The sequence below is a fragment of the Anser cygnoides genome, chromosome Z, assembly GCF_040182565.1.
Source record: "Anser cygnoides isolate HZ-2024a breed goose chromosome Z, Taihu_goose_T2T_genome, whole genome shotgun sequence".
Classification (NCBI taxonomy): domain Eukaryota; kingdom Metazoa; phylum Chordata; class Aves; order Anseriformes; family Anatidae; genus Anser; species Anser cygnoides.
The window spans coordinates 34,238,682-34,265,908 of NC_089912.1; positions in this window are offsets into that span (position 1 = coordinate 34,238,682).

Consider the following 27,227-nt stretch of genomic DNA (forward strand, 5'->3'; position numbering starts at 1 on the left):
CAGCCCTGTGGATTCTTGCTGGGGAGCTGGAGGGCTGGAGTGGCTCCCCATCCTGATACCAGCAGGAGTGGGAAAGGCAGCCAGGAATCTCTGGAGTTCACTACCATCGGCTGGAGGGAGGGCGAGGAAGAGCCCTGCTGGTGAGTGACTTGGAAAAAAAAATAGAGTAAAAAGAAAGTTGAAACAAGGAAGAGAACACTGGCATTTATGAATGGCTTGGCACGACATCTGCTCTTGGACATGGTAACTGACACAGAGTTTCCAGCGGTCTCACGTGTCCAAAGAAGAGTGGCTAATAATGCCCAAGCTGCCTATTGCTTTAGTTACTTCAGTTTCCGGAGGAAGGCAGGGGGGTGAGGGGAAACACCCTTTACAAAGACCTCTTTTTTTTTTTTAAATATACTGATTCCGTGCATGCTGTGGAGGGACTACACACAAGGAGGTGCTCTCAGGTCACCCCCTCTGTGCTGTATGGAGGTAGAATAGGGGTGGGTTGGAGCACACAGTCTAACTTTGGAATTTCACCATTTGGTTGAGATGCTGGAAAATTGGTATTCTTGATCTTGGATATGGGGTGCTATCAGGCACTTCTTACTCTCTGGTTTTTTTTTGTTTTGTTTTGTTTTGTTTTTGGAGTGGAGGAAAGTTGCTTTGTGCTTATAAAGCAGCTGGGAGCAACAGCAACCTGGCAGGTATCAGGCAGATAACAGGGTCATCTTGGGAATTGTGTTTTTGTGTAGTGTCTTTAACACACTGGTCACAAAATTCCTGGGATACAAAGGTAACCATAAACTTAAGACTCAAGACGATTTGTCAGCTGTTACTGTGAAAGCAGGAAAAGGGAAAAAGCTAGGTGATTCTTTAAAGATGGAGACAATGTGGGAAGAGGCACTGAGAAAGCCTGCGCACAGTCTAGCAGGGAATGGTTTTAAATTAAATTAGATCACAAACTTTAAGCAAACCTGAAAGCCAGATACCTAAAAAAGATTTTGAATTTGGTTTTGTTATGACTGAGGAGGAAAGAGAGAGTAAGTGAAACTAACCACTGAACCACAGTTTTTGATGATCTTGGCTGTAAAGAGGACAAGGACTTGGAGAGGTGGGTATTGTTCCTATTGCTTTTGAGTGTGTTGTGGCTAATTGGGATTTATGCAAACAAGACAGGTATTGCAGGATGAGATGGGCAGAGCAGGGGATGTAGAAGGACATCAGTAGAAGTAAGATTAAAGTCAAACACAGGATTCAAAAAGGCTGTGACTCTCTTAGAGTAAAAGGTAATGGAATATTAATAATCCCTCTGAGATATTCTGAATCAACAAGAAAAGAATGTCTGCCAAATCCAAAATGAAGTTGTTCTTCAGCGAGAATTTTACGGAGTTGAGATGTTACTGCCTCCTTCTCAGAGATAAAGATTTACAAATGGCTTGTAAAAGGAACTCCTAATGAGTTAGTATATTTGCTGTATGGCACCAGAAGAGGCATCTGTGCTGGTGACCCTGTACAGTTTTTCTAGCCACAGACCAAAGAATAATAATTACATATCTCAATGCCTGTTGAAATGGTCTTATTTTTCCACATCCAGAATTTTCATTTGTGGCAGTATGCATTCTCTATCTGAAGTGCATATCAATTAAATTAAATCAAACATCAATGAAAATACATGTCTGAAGTCTTCATGTCAAAAGATCCTGTGCGGTCTTTGTTTGTCCCAAATCTTTGTGGCACAAAATCCTTTGGTATCTTTACCAACCATGCAGATTTACACCTGCTGAGGAGATGAATCTGGAATTTAAAACAGATTTTACCCTTCCCTGAAGGATACAGCTTTTTGTGCATTTTCAGTCCTGTTAAAATGGTAACTTACTGCTTTCTTAGTATTGTTTTTGATGGCATGCCTTTAGATAAACTAAATAATTTCATGGTTTAGCTAGTCCTAGTGGCTAAGCTCTATTTTTAATACAATCTTGCAGGTTTCCTCCAGTAGCATAAATAAATAAATAAATAAAAATAATAGTTAAAACAACAAGAACAAAACACACACACACCAAACAAGACAGGACCTTTAACACTGACATGTTATCAAAAGGGGTTGCCAAGTCACAAGTCTTTAAGTTCCTGAGGTCATCTGCAGGAGGTGACACAACAATGGACCATGTTTTGTTCTCCAGTATTTCCACAATCCATTTTAATTGCAGAGAAAGCAATGAAATCCACACTGCCTCTTCCTAGGAGATATTCCTATTCATAGATTAATACAACATCTGAGTGCTTTTTTGATTGCTGTCAGGATTTATTGATTGCATTGCAGTTATATCTGAAGATTCTGGTTGAGAACATGTATCTGAAAGCTGAAGGCAAGTGTTGTTTGCATTGCTTGTTATTGAACTCTGTTTTCCCTACTTCTGCCCAAATCCTTAACTCTACAATATGTGTGTTTTGCAGTCATGTTGTGAATGCACAACACTGGTCATATCAAGAAAAGAATGTCTGCCAAAAGATTTATTCATTTGACAAAAATATTGAAAACATTTTATGGTTTATCAAAATCATTTTTATTTTCCTTGCTTCTCTCTCAATTTTCTATTTGAAAACAAAAATGAAAAAAAAAAAAGTTGAATTAGTTTTCCTCATGCTTTTCACAGCTTAAAGTCTTTGTGTGCTTAAATCAATAAATAAAATTAATTAACATTATTGAAATACTTCTGACTCTATATGTCCCGCATAGAGCACGAAGAAGGGATAATTTTTACTATGTGAACTTTTTGATGGAAATTTTCATGTAGACTCACAGTTCCAGAGGCTGTAGGATAGTATCGCAGTTGCCCAACCAATAACGGTCAAACATAACTAGAAAAAAGGAATTTGGTATTAAAGCATGGACAAATCATAGATTTACACAGGAGTGTAGTAATGTTGTCTGTTTTGCTCCACATTTCTTTGCTGTCAGTTCTTAATATCTTTTTGGATGCTGTTGCCAAGCACTAAGCTGACTTTTTTGTTTTGTTTTGTTTTTGTGAAACAACCTATCAGCTCAGCCAAGTCTCACTGTAATTCTTCACGGTTTTTCTTACTACTTTGAGAAACTTTGTACCATCAAGAAACTTTACCTCCTTGCTCACAAAGCAGACCTGCCTATGGGTGATAGCCTCCTTTCCATGAACTAACATTTACACTAGGGCCTCCTTTTTATGAACTACTTACACCTGTCATGACTGTCCTTCCTGTACCAAGGTTGCTTAGTGTCCTTAGAGGCCTCAGGTGAAGGCTTGTGTCAAAAGCTGTAAGAAATCCAAGTAGACTGTATCATATAAATGTCCCGTATGTGAACAGTTTTTCATCTCTTCAAAGACTCTAAGAGGTTTGTAGGAAGGGTCTTCTCTTTACAGAAGCAATGTAAGTGCTTCTTAATTAGAGTATATTTATCCAAGTGCCCTCTGGCTCTGCACTTCATTTCAGATTTCTCTTTTTGGTAGTTAGCCTAACAGGTCTGTATTTTCCTGCAGTGTTTAAAATAAAAAATTGTTGGCCTCTAGTTTTCCGATGCCAAAGGTGTTTGAAGTGAGATGCTGCTTATTCTGTTAGTAATTCATTTCTTCCATACGTGAGTTCCGTTTGGGTTTCTTGGAGAATGCCTTACGGTTTTGGTGACTTGCTACTGTTCATTTTGCCCATCCGTACTGAAATTTCTTCCTCAGCAATTTCAGTCTTTGAGAGATGCTCTGGTGAATTGCCCCTTCTACTTTCTCCTTCTACCTAAACAAAGAGTTCCAGTCTGGGCATTACCCCAGTGTTTGAACTTCTTTTTGGTGCATGGCATTCATTTAACCTCCTTGCAACGCTCTTGTTCACTCTCAACCCTCCTCCCACAGCCTGGTTGTTAGCTGGACCTATTAATTCTGCTGAGCTTTTTTCTACTTGTGATGCAGAAAAAAAAATATAAAAAATTAATAAATAGCTTGAGTCTTTTTGCTAGTTTCTCCTATTTTTCACCTGTAATTTTGCATTTAGTGCCAGACTTAATTTTCCCTTTACACGCCTTGTCTGGAAACAGTTTCAGCTTTTTGAATTCTTAATTCTGTAATTGCCCTTATTTTTCTGCTTAACCACATTGGTTTCCTTACTATTCTTACTCTTTCAGAGGAATTTAAATAAAGCTGAATGAACTGGTAAAGGTGAGAGTTTTGCTGAAAGGGGACAGAACAAGCTTTGTCAAATAGAAGGCTTGAAGGCAAAACATAAATTTTTGCTTTGCCTTTGCTTTTTTTTTTTTTTTAATCAAAAATAAACAAAGCATTTTTTTTATTTATATATATAAATAATTTTCTTTTTTTTTCCAGAGAAGGATGTTTGCAAATATGGGGTCCTTATTTCAGCCAGATGCATTTCTGTACTTCAGCAAACTTGACTGATGAAATGACCAGTCACAGTAAAGTGATGCTGACATCACTTTATTGGAGAACTCACCTTGAGTTCTTCTCTGCATTAAGAATCTCACATGTCTAATGATTTTAATTCAATCTTCCCTTTTCTTCCCTTTCCCTACTCTTTCCCCACAGTTCAACACAACAGAGGTTGGGGGCTGGGTGGCCTGTCCAGCCATTGCTGCTCTGTGTCAGTGATGGTCCTTACACAGGACTTCAGAACCATTATTATGGTTTCTAGTCAGACTGCCTGCATCCACTTAGGCTGTGGCTGCTACTGTAAGGGGTGGAGAGGCTTGTTTATTCCTCCCTCCTCCACCCCCTGGTCTGCATCATTTGCCAGAAGTCCTGTTCTCCATTAGACAAAAATCCTCTAAATCAAACAATGACTTGAATAACTCTCAAATCTTCATGGGCTTTTGAGATGAGGTTAGAATGAAAATGGGGAGAGGTAGATAAGCATTTCTGTTTAAACATTTCCAGTTGTCTAGTTCTAACAAAAGTTTTTTTGTGTGTGTTTTTTTTGTTTGTTTGTTTGTTTTTTTGTGAGCTTACTACTAAAAGAAGCATGTCCCTGGCGGTGTGGTTCTAGTGCAGTTTAGTATGGCTCTAACCAGCTTTTTCTCATTCTTTAATCTTTTTAGCTCTGCTCCAAGTTCCTCTGGGATCCCAGGGCTGTTCCTCAGGCTGCTCCTCTTTTATACATGCTTTCCTCTTACATTATTTTTTTCTGAGTCCTAGATGAAACACATCCAAGCATTCTGGGCAAATAAGAAGTGATGGGATTTGTAAAACAATCCAGAAGAAAGAGAACAAGTCAGCAGATGCATCTCTGGATGGATGTGCAGGAGTGTTTCTGCTTGTCTGTTTTTCAGAAGAAACCTAGAGTTAAAATGTCAACAGTCAAAGAATATTCGGCACCTAATTTGTTCATATACTTCATCTGCCATAAATGCTCTCTAACTTCAGCTGTGTTGGTGTTATTTCTGCTCTTTGCTGGTAAGCTCCAAATTTTCTTCACTTGCACATTGTCACTGAAAGCACTGATTTATTTTTTTAGTAGATATGTAGGCATTGTCTAATTAAAAACTTGTTATCACAAAACACAGAAAAAGATACTCAGCATTTTTCCTTTCAATTTTATTCTTTCCTAATTTTATACCCTTTCCCTCCTCAAAATTTTTAAAACAAAAGCTTTGAGGTAAGCATGTTAATTTGGGGAAAGCCTTAAATAAATCATTATTTATTTCCTCTTGACCTTTAATTCCATTTTATTTTTATACATTTTTACACATTTTTCCTTCATTTTTTCTCCCAAAAGGAGAAAAGGAGAAAACAGAGAAAAAAACAATTATGTGTTCTCCCTTGGAATATGGACTAAATTCCTATGGTCCTCTTTTGGAGGACATTGTGGAACCTGGAGGGAAAATACGTATCAGTTCTTGATCTGTACTGTAAACAAATGTTTGTGGTGCCTCTTTGCTGCCTAGGAAGAATACACCTGAAAATGAACCTAGCTTCATATCAGGCAGGTCTTTTATAACCTTTCCGCTTGTATTTCTTTATTTAGAACTATCTGCCAGTTATTCTAGCAAGAGAGAACCTTCTGCATGAGCTGCTCTCACTGTTCCTCTTCCTATTGTTTCAGTGAGTCTCTCCTCAAGAATGGCTGGTCCAGTGAAAACTGTGCAGAAAGACTTGTTACTTGGTCATTCATGGCATCCTGTGCATTGAGCATGCTTATGGAAGAGACAATGAACGTGCAATGGCAATAAAGTTCTAAACAGTATTTAAGGCTGTGCCTAGTGATAAGCGACACATCCAGAGTGGTAACACTAATCCAACTTCATGCTAGCTGCAGCCATTCCCCCATAGTGTAGACAGTGGAGGTGCCCTGGGGGAGGCCAGCTGCCATCTGAAAGGCATCAGTGGGGCAAAGTGATTCGAAGTCCACCATGCAGCAGTGCAGGATGAGGCCTCTGTCACAGCCAGGTGAGGCTTGAGGTGCTGGGATCAGGCTGGTGGCAGGGCAGAGTACCTTTGTACCAGGTGACTGGCACACAAACAACAAGGGAAGATGCTTCTCACCCTGGAGAGATGATGACATTTGGGTGATGGGAGGCCTAACCCACCATGTTGGAGGGCTATGAAAATGTGTGCAAGGTTGTGTGGGGAGCAGTGGAGACGGTGTGCTCCAGAAGTCCTGAGCTGGCCAGGGTACTGACCCGAACTGTCCTACACTTGCTGAGATCAACACCTTTCCTGTAGATTTGCCGCAAGGGAAGAGCCACCTCACCCAAGGTACCCAAGTGTGACAGGCCCACCCATGCCATGTCAGAGGGGTCGCAGGTCTCATAAGGCTGGAACGTGGTCTGCTGCTCTCAGCTGGTTTGGGCTTCTGGCACGCAGAGCAGAGCTCGGCAGCACCAGGGACAAGTGCTGGCATGTGCTGTCAGCTTCACCCTGGCATTTTTGCTTAAACAGCATAGCAGGCTGGACCTGTCTTGATGAAGTGTAATACGGAGAGGGAAAAACTGGCCTCCTGCCCAGACCACGACAATGCAGATTGAATCACTCTCACATTCCTTCCTGGCTTGACTTTGCACATGCAAAACCACCCACAGCGGGGGCTTAGCTATGTGCTAATGCCAAAATAGAGACTCTGTGGATGAGCAGAGCCTTCTGACATCTCCTGTCATGTCTTGTGGTTGAATCAGGTGTGGAGCTCTTTGTTGGCTACCAAACACAATTCCAGGAATGAATTCTTGTCTCATTGTCTTTGACTGATGTGGGTGTGCTTGCTACAGCACTGTAAGAAAAGCCTCTCTTGGTTATATGATTGTGTGCCAGATCCATTGGCCTGCAATATTTTTTTTGTAAGACTTGCAGGAGCCTCTTTGTACCCATGGTTCTGCCTGTTGTTTCTTGATAAACAAGCTCTTTGGAAAGCAAGGATTCCTTTGCACCACTTTCACACAGTCTGCCTCAGGGCTCCAGTTATTATATTATGCTCTATATCATCATATATTAGGGCTGTCAGGTGCATCTCTGGTATCAGAGAGAATGGTATCTGTATTCTGTTATTTAACCATTTGTTAATGTCCAGAGAATTTGTTTATTACGTTCATGTTTTTGTGCTGCATATGGAAAAATAATTTTATTGTTGTTTAGAGAGTTTTTCTTATTTTGCAGGATAATTGCCCAACATTGTATGGGACGATCTCTTCATTGGACTTAGTTTCTGCATCAAAAGGTAAGAGGTTTCAGTAACCTCAAATGATATTTTCCTTTATAAAGTCCCCCTCTCCCCCTTTCTGTTTGTGGTTTTAAAAATAAATTCTACCTTTTTTATTTTCCCCCTTTCCTTATTGAAAAGTCAAAGTTCAAAACTGTAGGTGACTAGGCAGCTACACTGTTGTACAACATCAGCAAAAATAAATGTAACAAAGGATAAAATAAAAGGATATGTTGAAAGGTGATGGCAGGGGAAATCTGTATGCAAGAGCAGGAAGTAAGGACCTCTTGAATGAGGTTGTAAATCAACACTTAATTGCAGGTAGATGTTTCATAGGGATTGGAAGTGTCACTTTGCCCTCTGATAAACCTGAAACAACTTACCAAGTCTCAGAGCCCTGCTTTTGCAAGAAACATGCTGTGAAATTCATGCAGATTAGTACTTCCATTGTTTGTATCTGGCTCAGAGCAGAGGTCACGAGCAGAGCTGTGTAACTTTGCTCTAGCAGCAATGTGGGTGCACATCAGATCCTGCTGTTTTATTCTGCTGTGAATGTAGGTCTTGGTTTATTACATCTCCTGTACAGCTGTCCATATTTAATAGGTCTTGTGCCTTTGAAGCATAAAAAATAATAACTCACACCTTCAGGTTGTTATTTTGGAGTGCTAGTCATATTGCAGATCGAATATGTTGTGTAGATTCTTTAAATGAAAAGGAGTACTTAAAGGGTGATGTGAGATGTCTGAGGCCCCTAGGACCTCCTTTGTTTAGACCAGTAATTTGACCTTTTCTTCCTTAAACTAAGGGAAAGGAAAAGCAGAGAGAGATCCAGCTATTTTGTGCTAAAATCGTAAATGTATAAGGCAATCTTTTTGTGTAAAGATTAATCTGAACGGATCAAATAAGAAGGACTAGAAAGAAAAGGGAGACATGAAGAAAGGGAGAAAATTAAGAAGGTAAGCAGCAATCCGGATCTTGATCTTATGTTTCTGGGTACAGTTTCCAATTATCCAGTCTGTACATAATAAGTTTCAAATGAAGACTTATTGCTTCTGTTCTGCTTCATGCTGATTATTCACTGCCAAGTGCCTGGTATTCATAGGCATCACAGGGAAACTGATGCTTCAGCTGCTTTTGTGTATCTGCCACTTAGGAGTTACCCTTGAGTCCCAGCAACTCCTGTGCTTTCATAAATGGAAAGCTGTCTTGATCTGATACTAGTCATTGGTGGTGGAAAGCTTATTTCAATGTATCGTCTGGATCTGAAAATGCTACATATGAGATTGGAGGTGTGGGGGAGTAGGAGTAATTCCTTAATTTCTACTCAGTAGTACCATGCAGGGCGTGGTCTTTAGGAGGTGAGTGCTGCTGCTGTTGTGCATAATATACATCTTGTTCATCTTCATCTTCTTCTTCTTCTTCTTCTTCTTCCTCTTCTTCTTCTTCTTCTTCCTCTTCTTCTTCTTCTTCTTCTTCTTCTCCTTTTCTTTTTTCTTCTTATTTTTTCAAAATTTCCTGTAAACTCTTCAAAGTTTAAAACAGAGACCATATCTCTGTTTGACTTGGCTTAATCTGAAGGCCCTGTCATCTCTTAATTAAATTATTTTACTAAGTGCTTTGAGGGGAAGGGTTGCTGGTGGGAGAACACATGGCACCACAGAAAAAGAAAGTGTTTGGTGATTAACTGCTTCACTGATTCCAAGGGTTTTTTGTTTCTGATTTTTCTTTCTTTTGCCCTACTGCCTGCCAAGAGCTACGCAGGGCAGCAGGTGCTGAGATCGGAGCTGTGCTTGGAGAAATGGCTCCATGGTGTTTCTCCTCCTGGGAGAGGACTGAGTTTTCATTTCCAGCTTTTCCAGCTCAGGTTGTGGCAGTGTGCAACCCTGGAAGGAGCAGGGAGAGGGGGAGCCTGTTTGATTCATTGTGACAGCCCGCTCCATCTCTGATTTCATGCATGATGTATAGCATACTGAGCACCCCTCTGTCTTTCTGACACATCTCCAAGGCCCACTTTATTGTGATATCTGAACACTGTGTGATCTTTAGTGCTGTTATCCTCCCAGCATTCCTGTAAAGCCAGTACAAGCACACTGTTCAGTTCTAAAAACAATGAATGCATTATGTTTGTGAACAATTATTTTTATCAGCACTCAATAGAAGTTGGGCACTTCTCACGATGGGAAGAAGACCATGTTTCAATACCTGCACCTTTTCAACATCCCTAACCTTTATCATTTTCTGCATGCTACCAGTTACATTTCAAGGAAGATGGCTCTTCTTTGTGATCAAAGTTGTGGACACTTTTATTACGCAATCACAAAGTTAGCTGACAACGAAAATCTGTATTGTATTAGGTCCTGTAGAAATGTATATGAAAAGATGGTCCCAGGACTCACTTGGAGGAAAAGAGAATTGCAGAGAAGTTAAAGTTAACTCCAGAGCAAATTAACTTTGTGTGAGTACATTTATGTGTAACTGCTTGGGTGTTGTGCTCTTCAGGAAGTGAGTACTGACCAAGCTGTACTAAATGGCACACTCATGAGAGTTCATTGTTACAGCATTGGAAGAGTAAATAACACTGCCAGACGTGAGTTTGTCCTAGTTTTTTTTGGTTGGTTGGTTGGTTGTTTTTGCTTTATTTATTTATTTATATATTTATTTATTTAAAGACAGAATACTTTCAAAGCAATGTAACACTTTCTCATAAATATGAGTCTGTAAATCTTTCCCTTAAAGGATTCCCATGCCCATATATCAACTCCAGGGATGATGTTTTCTATGATGTAAAACTTTTTCTCTTCTATTGAGGTTTCCCACATGTCTCATTTGTTGCAAGCGGGATCTGTGATCCCACTTGCTTACAGAGGATGCTTATGGCATTGTGGAAAGAAACTTTTCCCTGGGAATCATCCCTACTAACACTGATGGCTGTTCCATGTTTGAATCTGCCTATTCTTGTAAGATGTGATTGCCAAAGTGGAGATTTTATATGTGTAGAGGGAGCACTGGAGTTGTAACTTCCTGGCATGCTGCTTTGCAGGCAGTTCTAGGAAAGCACATCCCTGTGCTTTCACATCGTGAAAGTGATGTGGAAAAACTTTGCAACCAATTTGGGCGTAGAGAGAAAATGATTGTGATGGGAAAGTTTAAAAGTAGCAGCCCTGTATGATCAAAAATGCTCAGTGGATATAGATAGAGGAACTGTGGCCTGTTTCGTTTTAGGACTATTTTTCCTTTTCTTTCTGAAGGGGCAGGAGGGGCTTACACTTCTGACAAAGAGAAAAAAAGGAATCATGTGGTTTGAATTATCTTGCACACTCAGAAAAAAAGTTTATTCTTTTAGAGTAAAGAAAAGCTAAGAATGCAAGGAAATATCTGCCCCTATTTGCATATTTTGAAAAAAAAAGACAACTCTGAATCAGAAGGTGAATGAAACAGCATACTCCCTCTCCTCTCCTCTCCTCTCCTCTCCTCTCCTCTCCTCTCCTCTCCTCTCCTCTCCTCTCCTCTCCTCTCCTCTCCTCTCCTCTCCTCTCCTCTCCTCTCCTCTCCTCTCCTCTCCTCTCCTCTCCTCTCCTCTCCTCTCCTCTCCTCTCCTCTCCTCTCCTCTCCTCTCCTCTCCTCTCCTCTCCTCTCCTCTCCTCTCCTCTCCTCTCCTCTCCTCTCCTCTCCTCTCCTCTCCTCTCCTCTCCTCTCCTCTCCTCTCCTCTCCTCTCCTCTCCTCTCCTCTCCTCTCCTCTCCTCTCCTCTCCTCGAGTCTCCTCGAGTCTCCTCTCCTCTCCTCGAGTCTCCTCTCCTCTCCTCGAGTCTCCTCTCCTCTCCTCTCCTCTCCTCTCCTCTCCTCTCCTCTCCTCTCCTCTCCTCTCCTCTCCTCTCCTCTCCTCTCCTCTCCTCTCCTCTCCTCTCCTCTCCTCTCCTCTCCTCTCCTCTCCTCTCCTCTCCTCTCCTCTCCTCTCCTCTCCTCTCCTCTCCTCTCCTCTCCTCTCCTCTCCTCTCCTCTCCTCTCCTCTCCTCTCCTCTCCTCTCCTCTCCTCTCCTCTCCTCTCCTCTCCTCTCCTCTCCTCTCCTCTCCTCGAGTCTCCTCTCCTCGAGTCTCCTCTCCTCTCCTCTCCTCGAGTCTCCTCTCCTCGAGTCTCCTCTCCTCGAGTCTCCTCTCCTCTCCTCGAGTCTCCTCTCCTCGAGTCTCCTCTCCTCGAGTCTCCTCTCCTTGAGTCTCCTCGAGTCTCCTCTCCTCGAGTCTCCTCTCCTCGAGTCTCCTCTCCTTGAGTCTCCTCGAGTCTCCTCTCCTCGAGTCTCCTCGAGTCTCTTCTCCTCGAGTCTCCTCTCCTCGAGTCTCCTCTCCTCAAGTCTCCTCTCCTTGAGTCTCCTCGAGTCTCCTCTCCTCGAGTCTCCTCTCCTTGAGTCTCCTCTCCTCGAGTCTCCTCTCCTCTCCTCGAGTCTCCTCTCCTCTCCTCGAGTCTCCTCTCCTCGAGTCTCCTCTCCTCGAGTCTCATTTCCTGGAGTCTCCTCTCCTCTCCTGGAGTCTCCTGGAGTCTCCTCTCCTCTCTTCGAGTCTCCTGGAGTCTCATTTCCTAGAGTCTCCTCTCCTCGAGTCTCCTTTGAACACCATCAGGAATGTCTTTCTACCAGAGAACTTGCAACATATGCCTGAAAATTGGCATAGCACTTGTGGCTGAAAGATAAAATCTTTGCTTTCTAACTTATTATTTCTTTTTTCTGCAGGTGCAGAACAGAAGAAAAAGCTCTGGTTGATCATCAGTCTGAGGACTAGAGAAGGGTTGTTTGGAGAAAAAAGAGGAATTGGTTCTTTGAAGATTTGACTATCCTCAGAGCTGAGACTTGATCCATAACCAGGAAGGTTAGCACTTTCTGGGAATTGGTAAGGGGGCAGTGGAAACATGATTCTCTCAGAGCTGCTTGACTCTAGATTTGGAGACTTTGAAAGAGAGACTCATGGTGAGTTATTTATGACAAAACTGAAGAAGACAGCATTTTTAGACACTCCTACAAATGCTGAGAAATACATCAATGCAATGTAGTCCATACATCCTCAGTCACCATGAAGATCCAATCTACCAAATTTGTTTTGATCTAAAAGAAGTCAATGGAGAATATGATATTACCCACACACAGTTTGGCTTTGAGATTAATACCTCTAGCCTAGCAAGAGGAGTTTGCTCTTCCTTCACTTTACCTGAACAATGTTTTATGATCAGTCCTTAAAGCGAGATTCAAAGTGCAGTGCCATTCCCATGGACAGGACCTGCTCTTGCCTATTAGGCCCACATATACAGTCTGATCCTCTTTGCGTCTGAGGAAGCATTGTATCACCAGGAAGCTAACCTGTCTCTTCTCTGTGTAGGTTACCAGCCCCAATAGACATCCTCCTGTAATTCTTTCTCCAGTAAACTTAAGCAACTAGTTGTTTTTTTTTTTTTTTTTTTTTTTTTTCAGACAACTCCCACTCCTATTCAGTTTCTAAACGATTGGACTGGGTGCTAATTTTCCAATTTTGTCTACTAATCTGGTGGTCACTGATTTTTAATGGGAGATGAACTTGTGCCAGAACCAGCTGTTGATATAGTATTACTTTTCCTTTTAAATATTTGCATTAATGGCAGATTTACAATGCAATTCTCTGAAATATTCTTCTCTCTGCATGTGTTAAACTTCTTTTTTTTTTTTTTTTTTTTGAAATGACCATACTGGAAATGTCTATATAATAAATGTTCATCATGCAGATGATTTTTAAAGGTCCCTTCCAACCCAAACCATTCTATTATTCCTTGATACAAACAACTGATCTGAAATCAGTTTAAAGGAATCTTTCAAACTTTGTGAAGGTAACACATATATTTTAAACTATAAGTATAATAAACATTAGTTTTATGTAACTAAAATTTTGCTATCTGCAAATGGTGTTTTCAGGACTGGGGTACAGCCCTTTAACAGTATATTTGGGTTGGCTCTTTCAGAGGTGCAGTGTTTGCATCCAGAGGAAGAGGCTTCAGTTATCTTTACTTTGGGGGAAAAACACTGTTGAGGGCCACCTGCTAACATCTTGTAAAATGATCTGCCTCCATTTGTTTTGAGCTTGTGGCAATGTTAAAAATTTTGATTGGATTGATTTCAACCCGGTGATGTTCTTCCGTTATCTTGATGATGACAACCATCTCAATGTTAATAAGTCTATCAGTTAGGATTGTATCTTCCAAATGAATTGACCAGAGGAAACTCTGTGGGATTTTAATAGCAAATATGATTTACATGGTATGTGTATGTCTGCATAGGTATGTTCAGAAGGGGGGAAGTAAGGGGAAAGTTATTTCACTAGCTGGTGTAATGTGTGATTTATTTTTACCCCTTTCCCTCGCTGCCTTACCCCTGTTGGTTTCCACTTAGACAAAGGCTGTGATGTCACCTTTCAGTATGACAAATCTTTTTTCTTCACTTCTGACATTTACGCTTAACATCGGACAGGAAATCTCTCATATACCCTTTCTTTTTGAGGCTGGGAGTGAAAGGAGGACAGAAAACGATAGTTTTTCATGAGAAAGATAGTTTAAAGCAATTTATTCCATGCATTCTCTAGGGTTGAGCAGTCCAATGGCATCAGGGAAGCATCAGTTGGAAACAAACTTCGATGGAAATGGAAACATACAACGTAAAATGGGATTTTTATGTTATATAGCCACCCAATATGCATCAGAAGAATTACAGAAGGAGTGATTTATTTCTCCCACTGCCTTTGCAAGGGACAGGTGTGAGCTCTCTTGCTGTGTTTGTAGGCCTTCTCTGGGAACTCAAAGCTTCCTGTTTTGCAGACTTTACTGTTGATGATACCACAACCCATTGTTGTGGAAATGATGATGGCGCCCTGGCGATTCCTTACTCCATCCACATCACCAGGCTGCATCAAGGGTCTGATTGCATTGCAGAATGTGTGGGTAATGTGTTAAAGTGACTAATGGAGAACACCCACAGGAATGCCACCCTTTATATTTAAAAAGCCAGATCAAAATTTCAGCTTCTAAAGAACCTACAAAGAGGTGCTCATCAGTGAGCTACAAACAGCCTCTGTTCTCCCTGGAGGCAACATCTGTGTGCAACTCAACTCCAAGGGCCTGACTCTCACTTACAGTGAGGACTTTGCCCTACCCTAAGCACTGATGGTGTTTTTAGGGCTGCCAGCCTCCTCTATGTGTGATGAAATAATACCAGCACAAAAGAACATGGGGTGGTGTGGTTAACCCCAAGTTAGGAGACAGAACACCTCTTCATCTGTGAAGTACACATTTTTATTGGCATCTATCCAAGCATTTCTTCTGACATGACTGTTTAAGCAAAAGTTCCCCCCCTGTTTTCCCAGCCCTGCTGATACAGCTATGGTGGTGCAACTTTAAATTTAGATCCTCCCTGTAGGCCATATATAACAATTGCCCTTTTAAGTTTCCTCTGTGGTCAGAGTGATGTTAGGAGGGTTTTGTGTCAAAGTAAATCAATGCCAATCTTTTCAAGATCCAATTAAACCAGTTCATCTCCTAATTTGATTGCCTACAGGATGTTTGGTTTTTTTTTCTGCCCAAGTACCTGATCCGCAAGCAGTCAGATGCCAACAAAAGCAATCCCAGGAGCCCAAGTGCCATGGTGGGTGCCAGAGGATCCCTTCTGTGGGATGCCACTGGGTGGGATGGAGAAGCTTTGAAAGGATCTCTAGAGCAAGAAGATATGTTCCTTGTGGAAAGGGCAAGCAAGAAAAAAAAAAATGAACATCAAGCTGCACAAGAGAACAAAACAAACAGCAGTTGCAGAGAGCAGAATGCCGAAGGCTTAAACTGTGAGGTCCTAGCACACAGTACCCAGATGCTTAGATTCATCTTAGTTCTCAGCACATATTTTTGCACAAGAGTTAATAAACAAGCCACTTGAAGAAAACTTAAGGGCATCCTTGGAATTATTTTCCTATGCACGTGAAGCAAGTACAAGTAGAGTTGTTTTTTCTTAGCTACAAAAAAAAATATGACGCAAAAATTATGTTGTAGCTTTAATTTTGAGCCCTAATTGTCCAATTGTGGCCCCATGTATAGAAAAGTTACAAAACCACAGCACAACTTCCAAGTAATATAAATTGTGAATTACAGGCTCCTGCTTGGTGTACTTTGAAGATTTGCTATTTTGTGTACAGACCTTCCACTTTCTGCTGAAAACAGCAAAAAAATGTCTGTGAAGTCAAGTCAATCCTTAAAGTGAAGTTTAGTCTTCCATATTTTAATTAGATATCACCATTTTGGGTTCCAGTTGTTTGCTTCTGTGGAATAACTTACAGCAACAGACGATCTTTAACACAATCCTGCCTAGTTCCATCGTGGTCATGGTTAATGATTTCAATGCTCTGTGGAAAAGCTTTGAGTGTGGAGGTGTTTGAAGCTTTCAAAAAAAAAAAAAAACAACTCCACGTGATTAGGGATACTGACACTCAGCATGGAAATGTCATAGGGGTCTATGTAAAGTCATGTCTGATGACAATCCCGTGTGTGTGATGCTACTATGGAGATCTGAAAGCCTCTCTAACTTCATGAAATAGACATTGAATTTCTGAAGTGCATTGAAATAAAATTTCCTCGAGATAAAGGTGAATATCAAAACAGTAGCCATTGCATAATTTTGGGCACATATCATACCTCAAGCAGAGAGCTAAAGTCTCAGCGTAGAGGTGAACATACTTTATTAATATGCATCCCTGCCTCTTTCTGATTGCAGCAATAGTATCTGGAGTACAGACCGACGGGATTAATTCATTTTTTTCCTAGAAGTTTAACATTGCATGGAGAGTTTATGTCAAGATCCTCTGAGTGGGTTGCTAACATCTTTGCATTCTAAAAATATAGTAGCTTTTTTTTTTTTTTTTTTTCTGAAGTTCCCAACCATGTTATGCTCTTGGTTTTACTCACTCTCTCTCCCTTGCTGCTTTAAGTTTGGAGCTCTAAGGCTTTCTTTTGGGTTTTATCAAATTACACACTGAAGAAAGGCATACATTTCAGAAACAGATGGATTTAATGTGCATGAAAATACATGCCTTTTAAAGAAACTAAATTAGTAGTTCCACTTCTACCCCTTTTTATTGAAGACAGAGCTCTAGGAGGTCTCTGGTCTAAAGCATAACTTTACAGACATAATCAAAATGAGATTTATTTGCCTGGAAATTTGACAAAACATCAGAGCAACACCAAAGCTGAAAGTTTCTAGTAGACATGAAGGGACCTGGGACAGTACTAATAAAAGGTTTTTTTACTTTTTTTAAGGCTTTAAGTATTCATAAACTGTAGACATTTCACAATGTATAGGGAGTGCATATGCAAATTTTCAGCCACCTGCATCTCTAAATATTTGTCTTACAAGATGGTTAACTTGGACTCTGATTTTTTCTTAATTTTCATGGCAAATTGATGTTTTTTCCTTCTAATGGTGTGGTGTGTCTCACCATGAACTGAGAACAAAAAGTAAGGCCAGATTTTTTTAAAGCACTTGGCTACCACAAAACTGCATTATGCAGAAAAGCTGAAGCAGAATAGCTGCTCTGCTCACCAGCCACGTTTTGCCAAGTGGTAATTTTGCCTTGGCAGAGAGGGAGCTGGGACCTGCTCTGTTCTGCATCTGTGATTACAGCACTGAATGTGAAAAGAGATAGGTAAAAATGCTGTTGTGGGATGGAACGGAGTGAGTTGGGGACGTTTCATGTGGGACAGTGCATAGGATAAGGCCAAGTCTCCCTCAGACATGGCTCCTTAAATGTGTGGATGTATCCTAATCAGGAGTCAATATACTCTGTTGAAATAACTCTGAGTGACACTGCTGCAGAATTTCTTGTGGTATTTCTGGACCAGGAGAAAAAGGGAAAGACAACATGCCAATAATGTTTTTCCCACCCAGGATTGACCAAGGACTAATTAGACACCTTATTAAGGCTTTGATTCAGCAAGACACTTAATTATATTCCTGACTATTAACATATAATGAAGTCCACCCTTTTTCTGCCCACTTAAATCTTGGAATGAATCGGATCAGACTGCTGAACAGGCTTGGAGCTAAGCATGTGCTTTGTGACTTTACTGAGCACAAGCTCAGCCAGTTGGGTTTGCAGAAGTGCTCAGCACCTCCCTGCTCCTTTCTTTTTAGAAGCTCTAATTTAGAAAGGCATTATTTAAAGGAATCACTTAGGTACATGCTTCTGAGCTTTCCTGACCAATAATACTTTGAGATTGGCCTCGTATTTGTGACATACCAAAATATGCTTTCCCGTCACTGGGAGCTGTTGAATCAGATCATCAAAAAAGAAAATAAAGACTGATGTAAACATTCATACCTCTTTATAGAAAGCAAATATTTTCTCTTAAAAGTATCCAAAGTTATGCTACCAATTGATGATCACCAAGTATGTTACAAGTCACTTCTAACTGGCAACAGAAATCATGCGTTCAGCTGTGTTATATGGTTTCCCTGATGCAGCAAAATTGGATGTCACAAGAGTTACTTTTCTTTTGCCAATCCGTCTGCCAGTAAATGACCACAACCCAGCAATGCATTGACACAACCCCCCATTTGAAATTAAGTGCTAATTCACAGTATGTTTTGCAGTCTTAATAAAGTTTTTCAGTTCATCAGCTAATCTTCAAATAGAAAAGATTACTTTTCAGTTCCCCAGAATTGGATCATCCATCTCTAATACGTATTCCAGTGATCTCAAGGACTGTCTGAACTCAGGGCTTTTTTTAATACTTCCTCTCTCAGCTTGTGATTAGATGATTCAGTATTTTGAATGAATGCAGCTAACCCAACCACATTTCTCTATACAAATGTGCAGAACTAGAAATAATTTGCATTCTTTAATTTTACACAATGCTCTATATGGTATAGCTGAGAATTATTTGCTTTAGTTTTTATCCCCAGTTATTACTCCATACTTCTCACCCTTCATCCACACCATCTATGGTTCTGCAGATAACTCCAAATATGTCAGAATCAGAAAACTGACTTGCTGAAGCTAGTGAGAATATTTTGTGATTTCTGCATTGAAGATCAGAATCCCCCCTAAACTTGAAAAAAAGTGTCATGATAAACCAAGAAGCAGTTATGACCTCCTTACAGGCACACATTTTCTTTAATAACTCACCATCAGATATCCTGGTTATCCATTACTGTAATGGGTCCCAGTCCCCTGGTAACAAATATAAATGTAAAGTAAACATACACTTAGGTTCTTTTTTTGGAACAAACCAACTAGTTCCTTTTGAGAAGAAAGCTGGGTGTGGTATAGTACATGATAGGGAGAATTCTTTGTAGATAGTATAGTTGAGACACACCAGGTTTATCTCTCTCCATTCCCCATTGCCCTTGACTGTTAGCCCAGAAGGCTTTGTGCCATCAAACAACACATACCCATGGCATGTTATTAAACGAAGTATTGTGGTGGAGCAAAAGTTCCAGGATTATATGTGTTTGGAACTTAGAAATCATGAAGAATGTATTGTCTTAGGGCTGCAGATGGAGGTTGAGGGGTGCACGGTGGAATGGATTGAGCTCCTCCGGGACAGGTCGAGGTCTTGGTGCACTCTGCACACTCACTTCGAGAGCACAATGTGCTTTCACAGGGGAAGGGCTATGTGCCATGGGAATGCTATACAAATTTACCAGGAGGAAGGCAAACAAAGAAGTCAAAAGATGTACATAGGTGATAACAAAGTAAATATTAGAAAAGTTGACCTTTATTATACTAATATAATAGAATATCAGTAAGGAACAAATAGTTGGACATTCATGGCTGGGTAGGCTGAGAACAGTACAGCTTGGGCTGATAACACTCCAGCTTGCTGTTGGTACAACTTAGATTGAGAATGGGGCATTAAAAAACATATATGAGAGTCTTCAGTTTTAGCTTTCTTTGTGTGCCTGAGGCAGCATGATACTCATGGAGGAAAGAGCCGTGATGGCAGGGTGTTGTGTCAGTGCAAAGGCAAAGGCAAAGGCAAAACCTCTTGGTTTTCCCACTTCCCAATAGCTTACAGACCCTTCACCTTGAAGACATTACAGGCTAGTGAGCCAGGAAGTTACAAAGGTTGTATCACACATTTTTGGCTTTTTCAGTGAAAAGTGTGACTTTCCTCCAACTCTTATACCTGAGATGTGGATGTTAATGGAGGAATTTATCAACTTCAGCAGGAAACTGGGTTTTGCAGTGGAAAGGGGCACACTGTTTAACATTTCAGACATAAACCACACAGCCTCATTCCCTTGTGATCTGAGAGGGAAAAAGCTTCAATCTCCCTTTCTTCAAATCTCTCATCACTTCTAGGTCTCAGCCTCCTATGCTGTGAATAAATATTGTCTTGCAGCCTCACTGTCTGAGCGCCGTATGATGACAAATTACAGGAAACAGACAACCTTTTCCTGTGTTTTTCCTAGTAGCATTAGCATATTTGAAGGCTATGTCAGAGATTAATAATTCATCACTATTTTACATAGTAATAGATAGTATTGCCTTTAAATTTTGTCGATATCCCTTAACGCATTCCATAAATAAAATGGTTTAACTGTACTAGAGGAAAAGACAAGAAAGGTGTGTTACAACAGATAAAACATCAAATTATCAAGTAGTTCCTTTCAGGTCCCCATGCATTCTGCATGTTTTGGCAAACTCCAGACTCCCACAGTGCTAGAACAGAAAGCCACTTCCTGGCTGTGAATTGAAGTCTGAACTGGTGAGAAATGGTGTGTGAACGGGGGGCTTAACACTTGAAGTGGCATATTTGAGGTGGTCTTAAACCTAGTGCCTAAGCAGCAAAATCAAAGCACGGATAAGTCCCACCTCTGTAGAAGTCAATGGGAGGTTCACTGTTGGCTTCAGTGTGGATTTCCAGAATCTCAGATGAGCTTGAAATCTCTTACCTTAGTTTATCTTGGAGTGTTCATACATGTTTTAATGGGAAGAAAGCAGATACATTTTAATAATCTCCTTCACTAAATCAACAAAGATTAAAGTGAAGCAAAGAAGGGTTAATTTTGTTCTATTTCTTTTTAAATGTCTTCAGCTTTTGGAGCAAGAAAGTCACCTTTACAGTTCACTATGGTTTTGGTGAGAGATGTAAGACAAATTGGTTTAAATATGCTTTGTTTCCAATAAACCAATATTTTCAAAATGACTTTCTGCTACTTAATGCTGAAGACACTGTGGTGTTTATTTTTTGCTGCTCCATAGCTCCATAATAACATATTTTTTTTTTAAGGACTCCTTTACAGGGAATTTTAACATCAAATTCCAAACAATTATCTTTAGTTTTGGATTTTTGTACTAGTGATTGCATGGGGATTGTAGAGGTAAGCTTATGAAATATTTTTGGAACAGATTGTAAATAACCTAGATGGATTATATATGCTCAAGTTTCTTTTGTACACATGATTTACTTGCTGACAGCATTTCCTCATTCTGTGCGTGATCAGATTTGTTTTGCTAACAACCCCAAGTGAGAAAATCAAGTAAATAATCTTATTATAATAAGAATAATCTTAAACCCTATTTGAGTTTCCATCTTAATGTGGATGAAGGCAATGGTGTTTCTTAAAAACTTTGGCAGGAATGATTGGTGTTGGAGTTTTTGTATTTTTGTGCATTTAATTACCTGATGAAAAGTAGAGGTTGTCCCTGCAGTTCCTGGATATTTATCCAGTCAATGGATATTTATAAGTGAGGTTTCTCTTGTATTAATGACCCAAAAGTCTTAAGATTCTTTTCCAGTTAGTATACATGCTCCTGTGTTGTATAAATGACTTGGGGGTCTTCTCTGTTCTTTCTGTGTAGAGACACAGAGATTTTCCTGGGGATGCAGAATTGCTTAATGATCTCCTAACTTGCATTTCAGTGGCCTGTCCACTGGACACATCTTTTCAGTGATGGCAGTGGCTGTGTCATACAAAGGCAGTTTTTACAGATGTGCAAGGTAAGATGTAGGAAGGAGGTAGAGCAAGAGGTAAGTCCTGGTCTGTAATCAGAGACACAAAAGTGTTTCAGAGACATGTATGCAATTTCTCCTATGGCAGTTCATCCCATGTTCATGAAGTATTCACATTTCTGCTTGGGAAGGATATTGTTTGAAGGGCTGATATATGTGTCTTCTCAGTACAGATTTCCTTCTGTCATCTAGAAGTCACTTCTATTTTTTTTTTAATAAATTTAAAAATCAAAAGGGAGTTCCCTGTTCTCCCTCAAAGCAGTTCATGAAGAATGAGGTTCCAGAATACATAAACCAAGGACAGAGATCCAGGTCTTCTCTTCCAAGCTGGCAGTTTTAATATTAGCCATTTAATATTAGCCATTTTTTTGATCTTAGTAAAGCTCAGAAATTGCTGTGGTTCAACACCAATGCAAATGGCTAGAGCAAATATGTCCTTTTTTTTCTTTTTTTTGTCTTTTTCTTTATTCTTTTTTCTTTTTTTTCTTTTTTTCTTTTTTCTTTTTTTTCTTTTTTCTTTTTTTCTGTTTTTTTCTTGTTTCTTTTTTTTGTCTTTTTCTTTATTCTTTTTTTCTTTTTTTCTTTTTTTCTTTTTTTTTCTTTTTTTCTTTTTTTATTTTTTTCCTCTTTTCTTTCTTTCTTTCTTTCTTTCTTTCTTTTTTTCCCTTTCTTTCTTACTGCGACATAGGTGCTTTTGTTTGCCAAAACAGCAACTTGGAACTGCATGTGCCTCATCCTTATGACAACGTCTAGCAGGAGCCACTACATTCTGCCTTTCCTGCTTTGATGCTAATTGAAGTTAGTTCCAGGCTGAACTTGATCTATTTGGACAAACCACGGTATGGACCCTTTCCTCATCCTGCCTTTATTTACTAACACTTGGTAATACGCTTTGGAAAAAAAAAATAAAAAAAAATAAAACCTTTCACTCTCTGTGTTTCAGTTTGCTCATCTGAGAAGTCATTTGTAAATATAACAAAAACTGTACCTCAGAGAATCTCTAAGAAGCAAGTTTGCAAAGTTCCATGAACTGGAGTATAACATTCATGCTCAGGGAGTAGTAGTGTTTTTGGGCAGCTTTTTGCAGGCTACCAAACAAAACAGAACAACCTTTTTCTCTTGTTATTTTGATAGCAGCAGCAGATGATAAACAATAATGTTCTGTTAGCAGCAGTTCATTTGCTGTCTGAAATATCTGCTAGGTCTAAGAAGTACAAATCATGCTCTACTAGCATCCTTACAAAAATTTGACCAGACTCTAAAAGATACTCTTTTATCCCTACCCAACACTTCTGTGACATTTAACGAAAATTCCTAGGGAGAATGAAGCCAGTATTTTGCAATCTTGTAATGGTAGGCAGAAGGAAGATGGAATTGAGTATATTAGACAGAAAATGGGTACTTTTTTTTTTTTAGTGACATATGATGAAATTTTTATTAGGAAATCACTTGGGTGAGTTTTTTCGTAGATGTAATGTTTGAGTGAAATATAAGATACAGATTGAGGAATTGAGTAAATTGACATAAAATCTCAGTTTCCACTTAACACTTGGAATTGGAATGTTTTTCATTCTAATTTAAAAAGGAGGTAGCAACAAGGAAAAAGGAAACTTGCTTTTCTCAGTCCTTCTCTGTTCTTTCTGTCTTCCTTGAGTAGAGCCAAGAAAATTCAATGTTTTACATCTGAAAATCAATGAGTGGGAAAAATAAATAAAATATACCATAAGATACGTGATATGTAGTCTCAAATCTAAGAAATAATAACTTCATTAATTTAGTATGTCCAGCAAGCGCTATGGTGAGTATTTGTTGTTGCTGATTTAATATGAATGTTTCTTCTTAAAAGAAGAAAACGTGTCAGGTGAAATTTCCTGAAGTTTGGTTATACTGTTCTTGCTTGTGTAAAACACTTTCTCATTCTGGCAAATGATCATACAGTTTTGTTTGTAGCTGACAAAAATCAGTACAAAAACTTCTTTAATCTTTTCTTGAGAAAGGTTTCCTAGTGAAAAGTGTTCCACATCCCCCTCTGAAGACTGGATTAGATGTCAGTGGACAAATGCACTATGTCAGTGTTGTGGAGAAAGAGAGAAAGAGAAAAAGGAAGGAAGGAAGGAAGGAAGGAAGGAAGGAAGGAAGGAAGGAAGGAAGGAAGGAAGGAAGGAAGGAAGGAAGGAAGGAAGGAAGGAAGGAAGGAAGGAAGGAAGGAAGGAAGGAAGGAAGGAAGGAAAAGAAGAAAAAAAGAAGAAAGAAAGAAAGAAAGAAAGAAAGAAAGAAAGAAAGAAAGAAAGAAAGAAAGAAAGAAAGAAAGAAAGAAAGAAAGAAAGAAAGAAGAAAGAAAGAAAGAAAGAAAGAAAGAAAGAAAGAAAGAAAGAAAGAAAGAAAGAAAGAAAGAAAGAAAGAAAGAAAGAAAGAAAGAAAGAAAGAAAGAAAGAGAAGAAAGAAAGAAAAAGAAAAAAGAAAGAAAATGACAACATAAATAAATGGCAGGGCAGCATGAGAAGATGAAAAGTCCTTGGCTCTGTGTAAGCACTGCTCAGCAGGAACTAAAACAAGTGTGTTATCAACAGTATTCTCATCCTAAATCCAAAACACAGCACCATATCAGCTGCTAGGAAGAAAAGTAATTATCTCAGCCGAAAACAAAACAGAGAAATATGTTAAGATGAGACCTTTGAGTTTGCAACAGGTGTCTGTACAGTTAGATACATATAAAGCTGGGTACTTTCCAAAGTGTCTTTTTCAAAAGTAATCTTTCTTTGCAATAAGAAAGTTGTGCTTTTTCCCCTACTTAATTCTTAGCCAGGCAATTGAAATCCAAATTTTCCCATTGAACAACTTTGATATGAGAACACTGAATTCTTGGTTGTGCATCAGGGAACTGCAGCTCAGTTGCTTCAAGTTCTGCCCCCTCCTCATGGTCCAGGTCCCCAGTGGGGCTCAGCACATTTGCCCACAACACTGTGAGGTACCAAGGGACAGAAAGTGGGATCTGGCAAGGGGCTGGCACAAAACTACGAGTAGGAATTCAGAGTTTTTCAGATATAATTCCCATCAGTTCCTGGTGGCTGAAGTCAATGCTGAAATGAATGTTTCTTCTGACCAAAACTGAAGTAATTCTGAGGTTTGGAGTCGGAGCCTTTTCCTGAGCTGAGAGGGAGCTGAAGGCGGGCTTCCCTGACATAAATACTGAAGTATGGAGCTCTGAAGTATATTCCCTATGTGGAAAGCAGCTTTTTCTTCAAAACTGTAAGTGAGAACACTTTTAACTGGAAACTAGAAATCTGCTGGATGGAAAGTAGTTGTTAGAGATATTTTTCATGCAGGAAATCTCTGAGATACAAAATGATTTCAGTCTGTTTCTACTGTAAAAGGGACATCCCTCTGTTCACTGATTTTAGCTCCAGCACGAAAAGCATCAGGAAAAATCCTGTGTGTCAAGGACGCCAAAATCTTTGAGCTCTTTAATACAACTAGGTGGTTACAGAATTCAGTTCTTGATTCATGGACATTTTTTTTTTTTTTTGTAGATGAGGAAAGGAAATAAGGTTGACACATACACCTGTAACTCATGTTCAATATAAAAATTATTGCCTTGTTTGTCAGAGGTGTTTTGTTTCCACAACATCTATGCCAGATGACGCTTTAGTTTGGAAATTGGTTTATCTGCTCCTAAGGCTTCCTAATGTTGATGTTTGCACTGAGAAATTGCTTTTCAATGCATATTTATCTTCCTGGTTTCCTTACCATCTTTGTTTTCCCACTAAAATTTGCTGTGAAACTTTTTTGTTGAGTGAATTTTCTGACATATATGCAGAATGTATAATATGCATGACAAAAATTTTCAGAAATATGGTTGTGTAAGCATTATTTAAAAGCCATTTATGCAACCTATGCACAAAACTACATTGAGTACAATTTTATCTTGCTGTTTGATATGTAAAATTTCCTGTGGGTGTCATGAACTGAAATTTTACACCTCAGTGACACCCTGGCAATCTTATCCTACAAGATAAGCTAGAAATCACATTTTTGTCAGATAACTTTTTTGTGTGATACTAGATCAGAACTGAGCTGCTAGAATCTGCCAGATATTGCTATGTTCTTTTTGCTGCTGGTGGTGGTTGTGCTGCAGTTATCCAGCTGAAGAAGGTGGTGTTATTGCCATTTTCAATATACATACTTCCTGAACTCTCTTTTATTGAAAAACTCCTTAAAAATGCAAGGCGGCGATGTACTCAGAGCTCTGTTCTGGAATGGCAAATGGCATTTTGGGAAGGAAGGGTGGAACACAAATGTGGAGATTTTCAAACACACCTGAAAGTTAGTGGAAATTGGGTTTCACAGCCCCTTAAATGCTTTTAAAAATCCCACCCAATTTGCAGTTGCAATCTCTGGAGAATGTTTGCTTTCCTGTTACCAGGAGCAACATCTTTTATGTACGTAGAACAGACTAGTCCAAAAATGTATTTTCAGCAATTACAGCAATTTCTTTTACATCTCATGTTCTTTATGAGCTCAATTCCTTTCACTTCTCTGGCCTGCTAGAGAGCCTGAATCCTTTAAAACTGGGAATCTCCCAGTGCACTGGTACATTTGTAATGATTTAGTTTTCTTTCAGCACATGGGTATGCAGAATCCTTCTTTGATTTCATTACCTTCCTGAACATTTCAAACACGCACAGAGTTTTAAAACCAGGAGGGGCCTTTATAACTGCAGAACAACAGACTGCAAAACTTCCTTCACTTCAGCTCTGTAATTTGTAATTGAGGCTGAGCAAATTGAACTGCTCATGTCTTTTTGACAGACAGCCCATTCTGATTTGAAAGCACTGGTGGCTGGAGAATTATTTGCAATGGAGAATTCCAGGCTGAGAATAATGACTTTCCCAACAACAGTACCCAGACTTTTTTTTTTGTGTTTCTGGTGTCATTTACACCAACAGTTTCACAGCTTAGCCTATGCCTGGGAAATGGTTGATGGCATTTGCAAATGTCCATATGGCTGGTCAGGACTCTGGAGGGCTGGTTCTGGGGATCTTGTTGCATTTGTTAACATATCATGTATTTGATGGATGGAGGCACAAACTATATCTTTGCCTGAGCCCTTCTATGAGAAAGGTTTGTTTGCAGCAAGGGTATGGTATAGCTAAACCCTAAAATTGGCTTCGAGGCTCTAAGAGCATTGTTAGAAATACAGTGATCCCCAGAGACACGGTCACTTGTTCTTTTGTGTAAACTCTTTTTTTTTTTTTTTTTGCAGTTGAGATGGAACAAACTGCTTTGACAGTCTGACTTTTCCGCCACAAGCCTTAGGCATGATTAGGTATCATCTTATTCTGTATTAGGTATCATCTTATTAAGCTTTATGCTTAATCGCTTATTTGCTCTCTCTTCACAGCTAGCTTGACCTCTGTGTTACCTACTGAAGTTTTCCATCTGAACAGTGTGTCCTTGAGTCCTTGATGGAGAACAGGGAAGAGAAGTAATATCTAAAACAGCCATCAGCCATAGTTACTTCTTCGTGATTGTAGCAAAGGATCTGACTTGTGGTATTGGAAGATGTAC